General features: G+C 44.2%; 1 protein-coding gene across 1 annotated transcript in view; it reads left to right on the top strand.

The window, feature by feature from the left end:
- The window catches only part of LOC109399007 (uncharacterized), a 234,228-nt gene that overhangs the window by 87,316 nt on the left and 126,606 nt on the right, over positions 1-20,306 (top strand). The gene's annotated exons all lie outside the window — the stretch shown is intronic.

The raw sequence follows: 20,306 nt of genomic DNA on the forward strand, positions 1-20,306 counted from the left end.
CATTTGGTGGAAGGGAATTTGGCACGAAGAATTGTGCAGCAGTAGCCCCTTCGAGTAGCAGTAAAACCATGGAGCCGAAACTAATTTCACAGCAGTCTACCAACTACCGAAAGCGAGGCGCTTGAGGTCTTTTTTGGCTGGCAGAGGCGTGTCAAGGAATGTTGGAATTCGGGGCTCTACGAGATCCCTTGGAGGGATTCTCCGGAATCCCTTGGAGGGATTCTCCGGAATCCCTTGGAGGGATTCTCCGGAATCCCTTGGAGGGATTCTCCGGAATCCGTTGGAGGGATTCTCCGGAATCCGTTGGAGGGATTCTCCGGAATCCGTTGGAGGGATTCTCCGGAATCCCTTGGAGGGATTCTCCGGAATCCCTTGGAGGGATTCTCCGGAATCCCTTGGAGGGATTCTCCGGAATCCGTTGGAGGGATTCTCCGGAATCCGTTGGAGGGATTCTCCGGAATCCCTTGGAGGGATTCTCCGGAATCCCTTGAAGGGATTCTCCGGAATCCCTTGAAGGGATTCTCCGGAATCCCTTGGAGGGATTCTCCGGAATCCCTTGGAGGGATTCTCCGGAATCCCTTGGAGGGATTCTCCGGAATCCGTTGGAGGGATTCTCCGGAATCCCTTGGAGGGATTCTCCGGAATCCCTTGGAGGGATTCTCCGGAATCCGTTGGAGGGATTCGCCGGAATCCCCTGGAGGGATTCGCCGGAATCCCCTGGAGGGATTCACCGGAATCCCCTGGAGGGATTCGCCGGAATCCCCTGGAGGGATTCGCCGGAATCCCCTGGAGGGATTCGCCGGAATCCCCTGGAGGGATTCGCCGGAATCCCCTGGAGGGATTCGCCGGAATCCCCTGGAGGGATTCGCCGGAATCCCCTGGAGGGATTCGCCGGAATCCCCTGGAGGGATTCGCCGGAATCCCCTGGAGGGATTCGCCGGAATCCCCTGGAGGGATTCGCCGGAATCCCCTGGAGGGATTCGCCGGAATCCCCTGGAGGGATTCGCCGGAATCCCCTGGAGGGATTCGCCGGAATCCCCTGGAGGGATTCGCCGGAATCCCCTGGAGGGATTCGCCGGAATCCCCTGGAGGGATTCGCCGGAATCCCCTGGAGGGATTCGCCGGAATCCCCTGGAGGGATTCGCCGGAATCCCCTGGAGGGATTCGCCGGAATCCCCTGGAGGGATTCGCCGGAATCCCCTGGAGGGATTCGCCGGAATCCCCTGGAGGGATTCGCCGGAATCCCCTGGAGGGATTCGCCGGAATCCCCTGGAGGGATTCGCCGGAATCCCCTGGAGGGATTCGCCGGAATCCCCTGGAGGGATTCGCCGGAATCCCCTGGAGGGATTCGCCGGAATCCCCTGGAGGGATTCGCCGGAATCCCCTGGAGGGATTCTCCGGAATTCCCTGGAGGGATTCTCCGGAATCCCCTGGAGGGATTCGCCGGAATCCCCTGGAGGGATTCTCCGGAATTCCCTGGAGGGATTCTCCGGAATTCCCTGGAGGGATTCGCCGGAATCCCCTGGAGGGATTCGCCGGAATCCCCTGGAGGGATTCGCCGGAATCCCCTGGAGGGATTCGCCGGAATCCCCTGGAGGGATTCGCCGGAATCCCCTGGAGGGATTCGCCGGAATCCCCTGGAGGGATTCGCCGGAATCCCCTGGAGGGATTCGCCGGAATCCCCTGGAGGGATTCGCCGGAATCCCCTGGAGGGATTCGCCGGAATCCCCTGGAGGGATTCGCCGGAATCCCCTGGAGGGATTCGCCGGAATCCCCTGGAGGGATTCGCCGGAATCCCCTGGAGGGATTCTCCGGAATCCCCTGGAGGGATTCTCCGGAATCCCCTGGAGGGATTCTCCGGAATCCCCTGGAGGGATTCTCCGGAATCCCCTGGAGGGATTCTCCGGAATCCCCTGGAGGGATTCTCCGGAATCCCTTGGAGCGATTCGCCGGAATCCCTTGGAGGGATTCTCCAGAAGCTTTTGTACGGATCCTTTTGTATTCCTGCTCGTGCACGCCTATGGTGAGCGAAGCTTACCAAGTTGCACTTTAGCAACATACATCTAGATCCTACGCAACGGCTGCACTGTTTTTTTTTTATTATTGCAAATTAAAGCGCCATTTGTTGGATTTTTACGATGTTGACCGTCATTTGCTCCAGTTCTACTGCTGCACTTTTGGACCTTTAATGAACACTTGCAGCCGGCCTAACACATGCACTTGCCAATCGACACCGACGGACTGCTCACTTCATACTAAGTCTTGGTCGTCGTCGGCTTGGATGTTAATTGAAATGGTACGTAACGTTGGCCGGAAAAGTCATAAAAAATTTGATTGCTGCCACAATTGGGATAACGTGAAGCCGCCGTTTAACGAGCATGCAAAACTTCGCGCCATGCTGGCCATATTTTGGTATTGTGTGGAACGGAGGATTTGGGCGAAGGGCTTTGCTGCTTCTTAATGGAATTTCAATAAAAAAAAATCACCTTTTGTCGCCATTTTTTGCACTTTCTAAAACAAAAATGTCTTTTGGCATCACTGCTGATGAACTTTTTGCTTCAAAAGTTCATTTTCAGAGTTGCCAAAAAATCTGAACAAGAAGGAAACAAAAATTAAAAAGAAAATTAGTGTTCGACGTTCGAAATGCTACACGGAGAAACTGAAAAACTCAAAATTAGGTACTTTTAAACTCAATTTTGAGTTCTTTTTCATCTCCCTTTTCATGCGCTCTTTCTATTGTTGTCAGAGAGTGAAGAGAGAAACACCCCAACTTTTGCAGTTCCGTGCGTCAAGCCAATTTTGAGTTTCTAGCGTAGTACTCAAATTTGAGTGAATACAACCTAGTCAAAATTTCGGTTGGGTGGAAAAAACTTAAAATTAGGTATTTTTTTCATATGGAAGCAAGCGGGAACAACCCAACAAAAACATCGATTCCATCAACTCAAAATTGGCTTGACGCACGCAACCCCGAAGTTGGGTGGAATGAACTCACTTTTGGGTAGTTTCGTCTCTCCGTGTAGGGTCCGACTCGTACTGTTTCCTGTCTTTGCTCTTTCAATCCTTCTCAACTAACTTTTATGAGCGCAGCACTAACAAAAAAGCGGAATAGAATTACCTTTCTTTCCTGGTAGGCGGAAACCAATTTGACCTCTCCGCCACTAAAACGAACAAAGAGAAATACAAACTCGCAATAGACGGGTATACCTACATAAGTAGGACAGGCACCAAGTCAAGTCGTTCAGCCAATTACGCGATCCGATCTATTCCCGTAAAACCCTGCGCCATTGGATGGAACACACGCATTTCGTCGCCATTTGGATTCCTATCGTTCTCACTCTCCATCTCTCCATCTCTTTCCTTCTCGCTTGCTGACCCACCATGTCCTGGTCTGTGGTCTAGCGCAGCTCAACTTTACACACTTGCACTCGTTCACTCAAGTTTGCGTTATTATTTATCTTCATCGGGATCGTTAAAGTGCGATCGTAAAACAAAGTCTTATGCGAACTGAGGTACCCGCCGGCCTTAAGGTGGGACAGGCCATAGAGGCTCTTACGTGAATGGCGGAGACGGAGAGGGCAATAAAGATTACAAACTAGTCCCCCCGGTGATGTCAAATAAATAAAATTGAAATGATCGGCTGGAAGTGCACTTTTACGATCGAAGTAAGGTTAGGTTTCATTTTTTTTTCTCTCACTCCAAGCATGATGTGTGGTGGCAGATGGTTGTGTCGGGTGGTTTTTTCTAGTATTTTCTAGAAGTCCATTTTGTTGAATCAATAAAATGGGGCTTTTCTTTCTATTAATGGAATTAAGTTTATTTCAATAAACCGAACATAGGGGAAAGTTTCCCTAGGTCTTGTAAGCCAACTGGAAATTTCTCATGGTGAGCTAAAAGCTAGAAATGTGTTTTTTTACTTTCATGAGTTTATCTGTTCACTTTATGTCTACACATAATTTTTGGTGAACCCTGTAGGAGGCCGGATAGAAGCGATTACTGGCTCTAATAAATTGTGTTTTCAAGTTTTACAGGACCCTTTCCAAGCCTTTGAAACCATTTTTAAGTCATTTCATCACTTATATAACTTTCAGACCAGAAACAGCTTTTGAAAGATTATAGAATGATTAAAATATGACAATACACTGTACATATAATAAATAGGAAAAATCTCGTCAAGTAATGTACTCGTGGTAATAGATCATAGGGTCTGGGACCATTTGGGCAGGAGCACCTATTTTGGGCACTTGCTGCTATAACTCAGTCAATTTTGAACCGATTGACTTGATTTTTGAAACACGATCAGGAAGGCTATCTAGCTATGTTCAAAAATTCAAGTCAATCGGTTTGAAATTGACTGAGTTATAGCAGCAAATGCCCAAAATAGGTGCTCCTGCCCAAATGGTCCCAGACTCTATGATGCTAACGGTTTGGCACTTTTTCACTTTTGGCTCAATGTTTACTTTCCACGTCAAAAACACCGCTTTTTCCTTTTTGTGCTGAACAACGTACTCATGGCAAGCAATCTTTTGAATCTAGCCGCACTTCACGCACAGTTTACCTCTTGCGCCGAACAACAAACTCCCGGCAAATTCTGAAGTTATCCGCGCAAACATTCTCTGTCCACATTTTTGTACCGATCCACGTGCATCCTGCAATGAACCTTCCGAATCTAGCCACACAACGCTCATCGTTTATTTCTTGCGACAAATTCCTGGCATGGAATCTTCTGAACGTAATTGAATTTTGCAACACTGAACGAAATCCCCCGCCATACGAAGAATGATTTGTCATTCAATGCGATGAAAATCCTTGGTATCCTAATTTTGGATGATTACGCAGCAGAATGATTTCACTGCGTCCAACTGAACGAAAATCATCTTGTTATAAAATGAGAATTGTCACAAATAATAAATGATTTTTCGCTCAGGGTTTGTTGTGATTGATAATCATTTCAAAGCCATCTGAAAACATTTCCCTCTATTCCCTATACCGAAAATCATTCAATTTCTGTTCAACTCCGTCATTCGTTGAAAATAATATGGCAGAGTTGTAGTTTGTTTATGGTTTCCGGAAGGATCTCTTGTTTTTTGAAACTCCAGCATAATACTTGATTTATGCCAGCTGCGCATCATAGCAGGTAAGAAAAATTATAGGATTTATATGTAATTGATTGAGTGATTGATATTTGATAAATAGTTTAGCTTCCAGAATCTACTTATCACGACATCCCGTCATCGCATCTGTTCCACGCACCAAGGCGCGCACCTGAATTGTAAACTCTAAAAGTTATTATCATAATAATTCAAACAGAATGTGCAGGTATAAATATATCAGTAAAATCCCCTCCAAGTTGGTGTGTTTGGTTTTATTTTCGTTTGATTGATACTAATTTATCACAGAAACAAATCCCATATCAAATTGAATAAGAAAAGGAACGAATATCATTCAGTTATCGGCTTCCAAGCAAGCTGTGAAAATCATCTTTATTGTGGATGGTCATCAGTCATATTGTTTTCATTTTGATGGACGCAGAATCAAATGAAAAATCATCCTATTCTTGTCTGAAAATAGGCATGGGGCTCGCATGAGGCAAAAATCATTCAATTCATGGCGGGGGTTTTCGCTCAGTGAAGGTCACGAATGAACTTTCGGTTCATTCTCGTTCGTCCCTTACTTTTCCCTCTCACGCGGGTTTTGACATTTTCCGGTGGTTTGTTTTGATTCCCATTCGTTGCCGTTTTTTTTTTCTCTCGGAGAGAAAGTTGAGGTTAAATTTCGATGCAAAACTCTATTAGGCACACGCTCACTTTGAATGAATTTTCAGAATTTTGCCTTGAACTGTTTACTTTTCGCGTCGAACAACGTACACCCGGCTGGGAATCTTCCGAATCTAGCCCATACACGAACATTTTCTTCTTTTTTGTGTTGTACAACGCTCTTCCGAATCTTCTGAATCTAGCCGCTGAAACTCCGGCCAATGTATTCGTGTCGATGATCCACTTGTCCATGGGGACCTTCCACGTCGACAAATTTCACTATCTTTAGGCGACTTTGAAGAGCAAAACCACCAGGCAGATTCAATTGATCACGATTAAAACGAATAGCTACAGCCATTTTTCACAAAAGATACCTGTTGGCACAGCTTCGTACTACCTTTTGACAGCGCAACCATTGCGCAACCTACATTCCACACAGAACAGAACAACACCGGTTGATGGATCAACCGTGAGCAGAGCATAGATGTCAGGAGCAGGGATGCCAGATGTGAAGACATGTCTTCAATTTGAAGACATTGAACTTCTGTGAAGACATTTATTTTTGTGAAGACATATTGAAGACATTTCAAATTATGTGAAGACTTTTGCTGACTTTTGAAAGCTCAAAAGCAATATTTATATTGTTGATCCAAACCAATAATTCAAATATTGGAACGATTTCAGATTAAATGCGTTTCAACTTTTGTTGATAAGAACCCACAGATTCCTAATTTTTCGGTCTTCATATTGGTGGAATTTTGGAGCAGTTTTGGTTAAAATACGTTTTTTGCTTTTTTTTGCTTTATTTATTTATGCATGTAAAAGTTACAAAATTAACTGTGGCCAGCCACTCCTCCACAGACAATTTCGAGAGAGCAAGCTGGTTATCTTACAAACTAACTTATGTAAACCTTAACACTAAATTACAATTTTCAATTCAAGTACAAATTCAATTATTTTCACACAAATATTTTTTAATTCTTTTTTATAATGTGATAAATTTCTTTCTAATTTTAAATAATTCGGAAGCGCATTAAACTGAGTTATACCGGAATAGAAGAATTGTTTCAAAGCGAGCTCTGTTCGTGGTCTTGAAACGTTAAAATTTCCTCTTGACCTTGTTTCGTGAGAGTGTAATTCTTGAAATTCAATTAGGCGAGTATTCGAGTTCACCATATTGTTTTTAATTTTAAATACAAGTAGCAGACAGTTATATTTGTGTAGTAAATGTATTGGGAGAATCCCTGGTGAATACAAGCTGGCACTGGGGAATAAAACAGGAAGTTTTTTTTAATAATTTTAACTGCCCTATTCTGGAGAACTTTTAATACATTTAAATGAGATGCTGCAGCTGATCCCCAAATCGTACTCATGTAAGATAAATGTGGTAATATGAACGCATTGTATAACTGCCAACAACTACGAATATTCAAGCAATTTGTAACCTTCCTGAGAGCAAAAATGATAGGAGTTATTTTGTTTCTCACTAGTGTTATGTGCTTTTTTCAATTCAAATTGTTGTCAATCGCTAAACCTAAATAATTAACTTCTGTAGCTGATTTAATATATGAGAACCAAGAAGGTTCACCCTAATGAATTTTTATAGCATTCACTCAGAGCAATATGCTCTCAAGTTGTTAAACTATATATGCAGAGGTTGACGAATAAATCAAATCAGTTGAATTCATGCCACAGAAACGAAAACCTCGTGTTTTAATCGTCCGGTCGGTATCACGGTACTCCCTGGGTCTTACAATTCTGTAGACAGGATCAGTACCATTCGCGCGTAAAGTCTTGAGTAGCGAAATCTGTATGCGTTTTCGCGGTGGCAAATGGGCCAGTTGAATAGGTTCGGAATTTGCCGGTTGTGATGAGTGATCACGATAAGACGTTGGAAGAGATTTCCAGAAACGTGGCTGAGCAAGTGATAGGTGATACGGACGCGACCGGAGAACATAGTACGGGGGCAAGTGACCTGATTGAAACTTTGTTGGGAGGAGAAAGCTCCAATGACAGTGCTAGTCGATCAGATCGTCAGAAGTTTGAAAAGTTAAACGCACAGGATCCGCGGTATAAGCGACGCGAAAGTGATAGTACATCCAATACTATGGATAACGACGCGGTTAGGTTGTTAGTCGATGCGTTAAGACAGATGTCTGTGCAAAATGTGCGTCGATTCGATATACGGGATGTAAAGGACATTTTAGTCCCGTTTGACCCTGATGTGCCCACCACGCCAACTGCAGAACAATGGATCGAGTCTATTGAAAAGGCTGCTGCATTGTACAATGGAGATGATGCGTGGATGCTGCAGTGTGGCATAGTGAATCTGCAGGGGGCCGCCAAGATTTGGTTCACCGGGGCGACTGTTAGGGACTGGGCCGAGTTCAAAGCCAAATTGGTTCAAGACTTTCCTACTTCGGTGGACGTAGTGAGTATTCACCAAGCTATGATGAACCGGAAGAAGCTACCAGGAGAAAGTCTAGAGACCTATTTCTACAGCCATGTAGCGCTGGGAAGAAAAGGAAAGCTACCCGATCAGGCCACGATCAAGTACATAGTTTCGGGTCTCGAAGGTCGTTTTGGGAATATTACGCAGGTGGACACTCTTCCTGAGTTACTGAAACAACTGAAGTGGTTGGCAGAAGTAAATCTACTGAAGGCGACAGACACGTCTCGTGGGTCTACGTCCAAGTCGGTAACGAAAGGAGAAACTGGGACGGGTATCAAGTGCTATCGATGTGGAGGTGTGGGTCATGTAGCCGCGACGTGTAATGAGAAGAAGAGCTACCGACCATCTACAAATGTGGAGTGCTTTCGATGTAGTGAGAAGGGGCATCTCGCGAAAAACTGCTATAAATCCCCAGTGAAGAAGTCGACGCCCAGAGTGATGCAAGAGATTCGGCAAAAAAGCAATTACGTTAAGACAGTCAAAATTGGGGATCGTTGTGTTGATGCTCTGTACGATTGTGGTTCTGCAGTTACCACCATAAAGAAGGGTTGTTGTGAAATTTTGAGCAACCTTGAAGAATATCACATGGAGTTGATAGGGTTTGGTGGAAATAGAGTGCAAGTGAAGGAACGTAGTTTCGAAAAAATAGAAGTGGACGGACTGCTGATGGAAGTGACATTACTGGTTGTACCGAACAACGTGCAGGCAAATTCAGTGATAATCGGACGAGACATTCTGGATCGAGATGATGTACGATTCATCAAAGAAAAGGGAAGCGTGCGAATTGAGAAAATTCCTGTTGATGAACCTCTTTCGACAGTGCTCTCACAGGAGCCACTGGTGGAGACGAGTAGTAGTAGCTTGCAACCTAACATGTGTAACATTCGGGCATACGAACCAATATCAGCAGAGGAAATCAATGTGGATGGTGGATCCGAAGAACGTGAGATGGTGTTGGAGGTGATAGACCGATACCGACATTGCTTCGCGAAGAACTATAAGGAGATGGGCACTGCTAAACATTGTGAAATGCAAATTGAGTTGGTAGATGAAAATCCAGTGTACATCAAACAATACCCGATGGAGTATTCTCGGGAAAAAGTTGTGGAAGATACCGTTGAAGATCTGTTATCGGCAGGCATCATCCAGTCGTCAAAATCTCCATACAACAGTCCGACCGTGCTAGTGAAGAAAAAGAATGGAGATTGGCGCATGGTCGTAGATTACCGTGCAATCAATGCGAAGATGATTAAAGATAAGTGGCCGATGCCAATCATCGAGGACTGTTTAAATAGATTGGTGGGAGGTCGCTTGTTCGTGGCAATTGACTTGTTCCGCGGATATCACCAAATTCCGTTAACGGTGACCAGCTGTAAATACACTGCGTTTTCCACACCAGTAGGCCACTACGAGAATAAGAAGATGCCATTTGGGCTGTCCAACGGCAGCGCAGTATTCCAGCGGATGATAGATGCAGTAGTTGCACCACTGCGTCGCAAAGGATTTGTTGCATACCTAGATGATGTGACATTTGGAGGAAAAACGTTGAAGGAAGTGATGGAGAAATTCGAGCTGTTCCTGAATGCCTTATCGGACAACGGTTTAACAGTGAATCTTGAGAAGACACAGTTTTTGAAGAAGAAAGTGGATCTGTTGGGCTACGAAATCAGTGAAGGTGAAGTTCGGCCCGGACTTGAGAAAACTTGTGCTATCGAAGAATTTCCGGTTCCAACAAGTGTGCGAAATGTGAGGGAATTCCTCGGCTTGGCAAACTATTTTAGACGCTTTGTGAAGGAATTCAGCATTTTAGCTGAACCGTTAACACGACTGACTAAGAAGGACGTTGAGTTTCAGTGGGGAAACGATCAGCAGTCGGCATTCGATAAACTAAAAGTGATGTTGGTTAGCCGGCCAGTGTTAGTGATGTACGACCCAGAGAGAGAGATTGAGTTGCATACAGATGCCTGCTCACATGGCTTATCGGGCATACTACTGCAGAGTATGGACGATGGTCTGCACCCGATTAGTTACTTTAGTCGGAAAACATCGTTAACTGAGTGCAAGAAATACAGCTACGAGTTGGAAGCCTCAGCTGTAGTGGAGTCCGTTGAACGTTTTCGGAAATATGTGTTAGGTCGACATGTGAAGATTGTGACTGACTGCGAGGCAGTCAAGAAGACTATGACTAAAAAGAATATGTTGCCTGTAGTTGGGAAGTGGTTATTGAAATTGTTGGAATATGATTATGAATTTGAGCATCGCAAGGGAGAGAAAATGAAGCATGCTGACTGTCTGAGCCGAAATCTAGTCGAAGAATTTGTGCAAGAAGAAGCGGAGCCAGCTATGGCTAGTGTTATGCAGATAAACATTGGTGAAGACGAGTGGCTGAAGTTATTACAGCGAGAAGATGAACACTTGTATGGGTTGATGAAAGTGCTGTCTGCCCCCCGGTCGACAACAGAGGCAGACAACTACACAAGGAGTATATCCTCCAAGAAGAAGGTGTTATGCGACGGTGTACTGATGGACTGAAGTGGGTGGTACCAACTCGTGCGCGATGGAGAATCGCACGTAGCTACCACGACGAACTAGGTCATAAAGGTGTCGACAAGGTGTACGAAGCTATTCGTAGAAATTTTTGGTTTCGCCGAATGAAGAACTATCTGAAGCGGTACATTGATTCGTGTGTGTATTGTGCGTATATGAAGAAGAAAACTGGGAGCAAGGAAGGACTTTTGCATCCAATAGAGAAGGTACCTGTGCCATTTGATACAGTTCATCTGGACCATTTGGGTCCATTTATTCGATCCACTCTCCGAAATGAACATAAAGTGGTATTAGTGGATGGATTTACCAAATACGTCGTATTGAAGGCCGTACGGAATACAAAGACCAAACCAGTTGTACAAATGTTAAGTGATGTGATTGCTACATTCGGAAAACCCAGACGAATCATCACTGATCGAGGAACGGCATATACATCGAAACAATTTGAAGAGTTCTGTGTGCAGTTGGGTATCACACACATCAAGGTAGCAGTTGGAACTCCTCGTGCTAACGGGCAGGTAGAGCGCGAGAACCGCAACGTTCTACACTCAGTGAGATGTTTGGTACGACACGACGACAAAAGTTGGGATATGCAGCTCCGGATGATTCAGTGGGGACTAAATACCATGGTGAACGACACGACTAAGGTATCACCGCACTCGCTACTGTTCAGTTACAACCCACGAGATATAATGCAGAACCAGTTGCTCATGATGTACTCAGTAGAAACGCCAACGAGTAACTCAGAAGAACTACATCGACTGGTGCAATCGAGGATTAAGAGAGAGCAACAACGGCAGAAACTGTACTTCGACAAACGACGGCGACCGGCAAGAGATTACCAGGAAGGTGATTTAGTGCTGGTAGAAAACGACGTTCAAGCTACCGGGCATAGCAAGAAGCTGGAGCCACGTTATAAGGGACCGTTCATTATTCAAAAGGCTGTTGGCAACGATCGTTACTTGATTGCCGATGTTCCAGGAGTTAGGTTTAGCCAGAAGCGAACATCTACGATTTTTGCGGCGGAGAGGATGAAGCCCTGGACTGTGAACGCATCTGTGGAGGCGAGTGACGACGACAATGATGGGGACTATACGAGTGATTGTAGTAATGATTAATTATCGCCGGGACGGGATAATAGCTGTAGTGTCCGTTGTAGCTGATTTAATATATGAGAACCAAGAAGGTTCACCCTAATGAATTTTTATAGCATTCACTCAGAGCAATATGCTCTCAAGTTGTTAAACTATATATGCAGAGGTTGACGAATAAATCAAATCAGTTGAATTCATGCCACAGAAACGAAAACCTCGTGTTTCAATCGTCCGGTCGGTATCACGGTACTCCCTGGGTCTTACACTTCTGTGACTTGACAAAGGCGAACATTATTTATAAACAAATCAATGCAAGGATTAGAATTTTTTAGAGAAAATATAATGAAATTTGATTTTTCACTGTTAATTTGCATTTTGTTTGCAGAGAACCAGTGAGGGAGTAATTCGAGATCGTGTTGCATTATACTTTGTAACGACTCCAAATCTTTCGCTTTGTATTTTAGTACAGCATCGTCAGCATAACACTGTAATTTTCCGTTCAACGGAACATTAAATAAATCGTTGATGAAAATATTGAATAGTATAGGACCTATTATAGACCCTTGAGGTACACCGGATTTTATAAGCAACGGTTCACTAAGAAATCCATTTACTTGACATTGCTGCTTTCTATTTGAAAGGTACGATTTTAGTAAATTCACCGCTGAAGATGTGAAACCATAGAATCCTAATTTAGCTAATAGGGTCTCATGTGGAATACAATCAAAAGCTTTACGTAGATCTATGAAAATACAGCCAACATACTCTTCTTCGTCTAAACCTGTTATTATGAAATTTGATAATTCTAGAGATGCAGTTTCAGTACTTTTCTTGGGTAAGAAAAGGGTTTTAAGAAAAGGGTTTTAATTATATCGACCACAATTTCCTGGGAGTTTTAGGATATATCTTTCGTTCGATTTGAAAAGGTCGAAAAACAGAAGTTCTTTCTAAAAGTATTACCGATATTTTTTATTCGAAAATTCTCACAATTCTCTCTCGTTTAAATGTCAAGCAGAAGCACGTTCAGAATTTCCCGCAGATTTTTGCGAAGATTTGTTCAAGAAAGCCTGTTAAGATTTCTTCAGTACTTTCTCGGGATGCCTCAAGAAGTTTTTTACTGGAATTCCTTCAGGATTTCAGCAGGTATTTCTCTAGCAATTCATTCAAGAGTTTCTCGGGAATTCTTCGAAGTGTTCCTCCAGAAGTTTTTCGTAAATTCCGCCTGAAGTTCTTCGGGAGATCATCGGGAATTCTTTCGGGAGTTCCTTGAGAAGTGCTATAGAAGATCTTCGGGAATTCCTCCAGGAGTTCCTAGAAAGCTCCCCGGAATTCCTCCAGGAGTTTCGCGATACCTCCTGCAGGAGTTTCTCGGGAATTCACCCAGCATTTTTTTGGGAATTCCCCCTGGAGTTCCTCAGGCATTTCTCCAGAAGTTCTTCGGAGATTTCTTCAGGAGATTCTCGGAAATTCCACCAGAAGTTTGCCGAGAATTCAGAAGTGCCTTGGGAACTCCTCTAGGATATCCTCTGGAATGCCTCCAGGAGTTCCAAGGAAATTCCTGCATGTATTCCTCCAGAAGCTCTTCGATAATTCCTCCTGAAGTTCTTCGGGAATTTCTCCAGAACTTCTTCTGGAATTCATCCAGGAGTTCCTCGGGAATTTTTCCAGAATTTACCCACGAGTTCCGCGGAAATTCTTCCAAGAGTTCCTCGGAAATCTCTTCAAGAAATTCTCGGCTATACATGTAAGAGTCCCTCGGAAATTCCTCCAGGAGTCCCTAGGAAATTCCTCCAGTATTCCTCGGAATTCTTCCAGGAGTTCCTCGAAAATTCATTAAGGAGTTTCCGCAAATTCCTTTAGGGGATCCTCGAAATTCCTCCAGGAGTTCCTCGAATATTTCGGCAATTCTTTCAGGAGTTCCTCGAAAATTTCTTCACGAGTTCCTCGAGATTTCTTTCGGGAGTTCTACGGGAATCTCTTCAGGAAATTCGCGAGCAGATCTCTAGGAGTTCCTTGGGAATTCTTAAAGAAGATCCATGAAAATTTCTCTAGGAGCTCCATGGGAATTTCTCCAGAATATCCTCGAGGATCCCTCTAGCATTTTATTGGAAATACTTCCACGAGATTCTTAAGAAATCTTTCAAGAATTCATCAGAAGTTCAACTGGATGTTCCTATGAATACCTCCAGGAACTCCTGATGAAATCCCTGATGAATTCCTGGAGGTGTTTTTGGAAATTTTATGGAGGAATTTACGAGGAACTCCTGGCGGGGTTCCCGAGGAATTTCATGAGAAATTTCTGATGATCTCTTGCAGGCACTCCCGACGATCTCCAGGAGAAATTCCCAAGGATCTTCTGGAGCGTTACTCGTGGATCTTCTGGTGGAATTCCCGAAAAACTTCTGAAGGCATTCTCGAAGACCTCCTGGAGGAAAACCCGAATAATTTCTGGAATAATTCTCGAATAACTCCTGAAGCATTTTCCGATGAACTCCTGGACGACTTCCCAAAGATATCCTGAAGGAATATCCGTGGCACTCTCGGAGGAATTTTCGGATTCCTTTGTAGAACTAGCCGAAATAAATACGTGGAATTTCTTTAGAAATTTTCGGGAAAAAACATGAACTTCTGAAGTAAATTTCATGGAAATTCTGGATAGAATTTTTCGGGAAATTCCTTAAGATATTCTCGAGGACTCGTGGAGAAATGTGCATGAAACTCCTAGAGGAATTTTGTGGGAGCTTCAAGATACACTGTCGGGGACTTCTGTAGAAATTTCCTTCTGTAGAGGAATTCTCGAGGATCTCTCAGAGGAATTCCCAAGGATCTCCTGGTGGAATTACCGAAGAACTCCTGGGAAATATCCAAGGAGGAATATTAGATACACTTGGAGAAGTTTCTGTAAAACTCCTGGAGAATTCCCGAGGTTCTCCTAGAGAAATTTCCGAGAAACTTCTGGAGGGATTCTCGTAAAACTGAATCCCTCGTGGAGATCCAACTGACCCTTCTTGGAAATCTACTGAATCAATCGTAGTGATTCTACTGTATCCGTCATGGGGATTCTGCTGGAACTCCTCGTGGGGATGCTACTGAATCCCTCGTAGGGATCTTTCGGTGGGGTTCTACTGAATCCCTCCGTGGGTTTGTACTGAATCTCTTTGGGGGATGCTACTGAATCCCTCAGTTGGATTCTACTGAATCCCTCGGTGGGGTTTTACTGAATCTCTTGTGGGGATTCTACAGAATCCCTCGTGAGGATTCTACAGAATCCCTCGTGGGGATTCTGCTGAATCCTTCGTGGGCATTCTGCTGAATCCCTAATGGGGATTCTACCGATCCCTCATGGCAATTCTACTGATTCCTTCGTAGGGTTTCTACGGACCACCTCGTAGGGATTCTACGGAATCCCTCGCAGGGACTATAGGGAATCCATCGCAGGGATTCTACTGACTCGCTCGTGGGGATCCAACTAACCCCTCCTGGAGATCTACTGAATCCCTCTTGGGACCTCTACTTAATCCCTCGTGGGAATTCTACTGAATCCCTCGTGGGGTTCTACTGCATTCCTCGTGGGGATATCATTGAATCCCTCGTGGGGATTCTCCTGAAGTCTTGGAAGGGGATTCCTTTGAATCCCTCGTAACTATTAAGGTTCTTGTGTAAGACGACTAACCACTTTATGTTTCAAAATTACAGAGAAACCTCTCTTATTTGGCCCCGGTCCGGTGCGGTAGCGCCGCACCGATCGCGCAGCAATTAAACAATAAAAAGTCGAATTAAACCAATTAGTAGCGGAAAACAAATGTGCATTCGTGGAACTGGCGGACGCAGCGATGTGTTCTACCCCGCCCCCTGAAGTTGCTCCGAATTATACATGAGAAACAAAAAAAAAACTAAAACGAGTAAACTAATTTCCAGGCGGCGCGGAACCCAGCTAGCACCCGGCATAATGCAAACAACAATATATAATTGAACGGAAGTGGGCCGAGTTTCATATGCTAATTAATTTTTATAGCTTTCACCAAGAGTTTGGTTCGGTGTGATGCGCAATGGATGGCGACGCCACCGAGGGGGTGCTACCGAGTACTCACACAAATTGCATGTAGTTTTTTTTTTGTTTCAGAAAGTTTACGACTTGAAAGCAGCTGAGTGAAATTAAAAGGCCCAAACACTAAACTCTTCGTGGTTTAGTCTAAGAAGAGGCTTGCTTGAGTTTGTGTGTGCGGGGGTTCGTGTGCATTAGGGTGAAACAATTTATATGAAGTAAATTTGAATGCCAAAGTATGGGAGAAAACGCGAAGGAACCGCCTCATGGTTGTTATTGTGCTGAAGTGCAATCGTTGCCTAAGGCGATGTAGATTTTACGATCCTTTTCAGCACAGCCGACTCGAAACGACGACGGAAAACAGTGTGATTTTTAATGATTTAATGGCGGTTTACTCGCCGTGAATGAGTCTCACTGCAGTTGTGTGTACAATTGATACACATTTGAATACTTTTGAGCGATGCTTGACACGGAGGAGAAAAGAAATGTTTCGCCATTGTGGAAGAAGTTTACGACGCGGTTTATCAGAAGATCTGGCTGGAGGTATAGCCATCCGTGACGGATTCAGACTGCGAAAACGCAACTGTATGGGTAACTTTTATGGGTCACTAACAAGGCCGATTGCAAGTATTGCCATGAATGGATGGATAATTGTTGAAATAATTGAATTCAGGAACGACTAAGCAACACGACTGAATGAAATAGGAGCACTGAAAAAAAAACTATGGAAAGGCATACATCGGACAAACTCGCCGCAAATTGGTTGAGAATGGTAGGCTGAACGAATCGAGTGTATCAGAACATGCTCTGGTCAAAATCGCACTGTTAATTGGGAACAAGTTAAGCTGTTAAAAACTGTTAGAAAAATCCCTCACCTCAATGCTTTGGAATTAATGCACATAGCTACTGCCAACAGTTGAATCCCTACGAGGGATTCAGTTGAATCCCTACGAGGGATTGAGTAGGATCCCCACGAAGGATTCAGTAGAAACCCTGCGAGTGATTCAGTAGAATCCCTACGAGGGATTCAGTAGAATCCCTACGAGGGATTCAGTAGAATCCCTACGAGAGATTCAAGAGAATCCCTACGAGGGATTCAGTAGAATCCCAACGAGGGATTCAGTTGAATCTCAACGAGGGATTCAGTTTAATCCCAACGAGGGATTCAGTTGAATCTCAACGAGGGATTCAGTTTAATCCCAACGAGGGATTCAGTAGAATCCCTACGAGGGATTCAGTAGAATCCCTACGAGGGATTCAGTAGAATCCCTACGAGGGATTCAGTAGAATCCCTACGAGGGATTCAGGGGAACCCCACCGAGGGATTCAGTAGAATTCCTACGAGGGATTCAGTAGAATCCCTCCGAGGGATTCAGTAGAACTCCATCAAGGGATTCAGTAGAATCCCCACGAGGGATTCAGCAGAATCCCTACGAGGGATTCAGCAGAATCCCTGCGAGGGATTCAGCAGAATCCCTGCGAGGGATTCAGTAGAATCCCTGCGAGGGATTCAGTAGAATCCCTACGAGGGATTCAGTAGAATCCCTTCGAGGGATTCAGTAGAATCCCTTCGAGGGATTCAGTAGAATCCCTACGAGGGATTCAGTAGAATCCCTACGAGGGATTCAGTAGAATCCCTACGAGGGATTCAGTAGAATCCCTACGAGGGATTCAGTAGAATCCCTACGAGGGATTCAGTAGAATCCCTACGAGGGATTCAGTAGAATCCCTACGAGGGATTCAGTAGAATCCCTACGAGGGATTCAGTAGAATCCCTACGAGGGATTCAGTAGAATCCCTACGAGGGATTCAGTAGAATCCCTACGAGGGATTCAGTAGAATCCCTACGAGGGATTCAGTAGAACCTCTCCGAGGGATTCAGTAGAACCCCTCCGAGGGATTCAGTAGAACCCCTCCGAGGGATTCAGTAGAACCCCACCAAGGGATTCAGTAGAATCCCTACGAGAGATTCAGTAGAATCCCTACGAGGGATTCAGTAGAATCCCTACGAGGGATTCAGTGGAACCTCACCAAGGGATTCAGTAGAATTCCTACGAGGGATTCAGTAGAACCCCACCAAGGGATTCAGTAGAATCCCTACGAGGCATTCAGTAGAATCCCTACGAGGGATTCAGTAGAATCCCTCCGAGGGATTCAGTAGAACTCCATCAAGGGATTCAGTAGAATCCCTACGAGGGATTCAGCAGAATCCCGGCGAGGGATTCAGCAGAATCCCTGCGAGGGATTCAGTAGAATCCCTGCGAGGGATTCAGTAGAATCCCTACGAGGGATTCAGTAGAATCCCTACGAGGGATTCAGTAGAATCCCTACGAGGGATTCAGTAGAATCCCTACGAGGGATTCAGTAGAATCCCTACGAGGGATTCAGTAGAATCCCTACGAGGGATTCAGTAGAATCCCTACGAGGGATTCAGTAGAACCCCTCCGAGGGATTCAGTAGAATCCCTACGAGGGATTCAGTAGAATCCCTACGAGGGATTCAGTGGAACCCCACCAAGGGATTCAGTAGAATCCCTACGAGGGATTCAGTAGAATCCCTACGAGGGATTCAGTAGAATCCCTACGAGGGATTCAGTGGAACCCCACCAAGGGATTCAGTAGAATCTCTACGAGAGATTCAGTAGAATCTCTACGAGAGATTCAGTAGAATCTCTACGAGAGATTCAGTAGAATCTCTACAAGAGATTCAGTAGAATCTCTACGAGAGATTCAGTAGAATCTCCACGAGAGATTCAGTAGAATCTGTACGAGAGATTCAGTAGAATCTCTACGAAAGATTAAGTAAAACCTCTACGAGAGATTCAGTAGAATCTCTACGAGAGATTCAGTAGAATCTGTACGAGAGATTCAGTAGAATCTCTACGAGAGATTCAGTAGAATCTCTACGAGAGATTCAGTAGAATCTCTACGAGAGATTCAGTAGAATCTCTACGAGAGATTCAGTAGAATCTGTACGAGAGATGCAGTAGAATCTGTACGAGAGATTCAGTAGAATCTCTACGAAAGATTAAGTAAAACCTCTACGAGAGATTCAGTAGATTCTCTACGAAAGATTCATTAGAATCTCTACGAAAGATTCAGTAGAATCTCTACGAGAGATTCAGTAGAATCTCTACGAGAGATTCAGTAGAATCTCTACGAGAGATTCAGTAGAATCTCTATGAGAGGTTCAGTAGAATCTCTACGAGAGATTCAGTAGAATCTCTACGCGAGATTCAGTAGAAACTCTACGCTAGATTCAGTAGAATCTCTACGAGAGATTCAGTAGAATCTCTACGAGAGATTCAGTAGAATCTCTACGAGAGATTCAGTAGAATCTCTACGAGAGATTCAGTAGAATCTCTACGAGAGATTCAGTAGAATCTCAACGAGAGATTCAGTAGAATCTCAACGAGAGATTCAGTAGAATCTCAACGAGAGATTCAGTAGAATCTCTACGAGAGATTCAGTAGAATCTCTACGAGAGATGCAGTAGAATCTCTACGAGAGATGCAGTAGAATCTCTACGAGAGATTCAGTAGAATCTCTACGAGAGATTCAGTGGAATCTCTACGAGAGATTCAGTAGAATCTCTACGAGAGATTCAGTAGAATCTCTACGAGAGATTCAGTAGAATCTCTACGAGAGATTCAGTAGAATCTCTACGAGAGATTCAGTAGAATCTCTACGAGAGATTCAGTAGAATCTCTACGAGAGATTCAGTAGAATCTCTACGACAGATTCAGTAGAATCTCTACGAGAGATTCAGTAGAATCTCTACACGAGATTCAGTAGAATCTCTACGAGAGATTCAGTAGAATCTCTACGAGAGATTCAGTAGAATCTCTACGAGAGATTCGGTAGAATCTCTACGAGAGATTCGGTAGAATCTCTACGAGAGATTCGGTAGAATCTCTACGAGAGATTCGGTAGAATCTCTACGAGAGATTCGGTAGAATCTCTACGAGAGATTCGGTAGAATCTCTACGAGAGATTCGGTAGAATCTCTACGAGAGATTCGGTAGAATCTCTACGAGAGATTCGGTAGAATCTCTACGAGAGATTCGGTAGAATCTCTACGAGAGATTCGGTAGAATCTCTACGAGAGATTCGGTAGAATCTCTACGAGAGATTCGGTAGAATCTCTACGAGAGATTCGGTAGAATCTCTACACAGTTAGAAAAAATCACCGACTTCGGTAATGTTTCACCGAAATCTCAACCGTTAAGTTTGTTTTACAGGAAAAAATCGGTAAAGGTAGCAACTTTTACCGAAGTTCGTTAGAGTTTGACAGATAAACGATAACATTTTACCGAAATTTGTTATTTTTTTACAGAATTCCGTTAAAAATCCATTACCGAACGCTCAGCGGTTGAGATTTCGGTAAAAATTACCGAACGCGATTAGCTGTGTACG

The sequence above is a fragment of the Aedes albopictus genome, chromosome 1 (assembly GCF_035046485.1).
Source record: "Aedes albopictus strain Foshan chromosome 1, AalbF5, whole genome shotgun sequence".
NCBI lineage: Eukaryota > Metazoa > Arthropoda > Insecta > Diptera > Culicidae > Aedes > Aedes albopictus.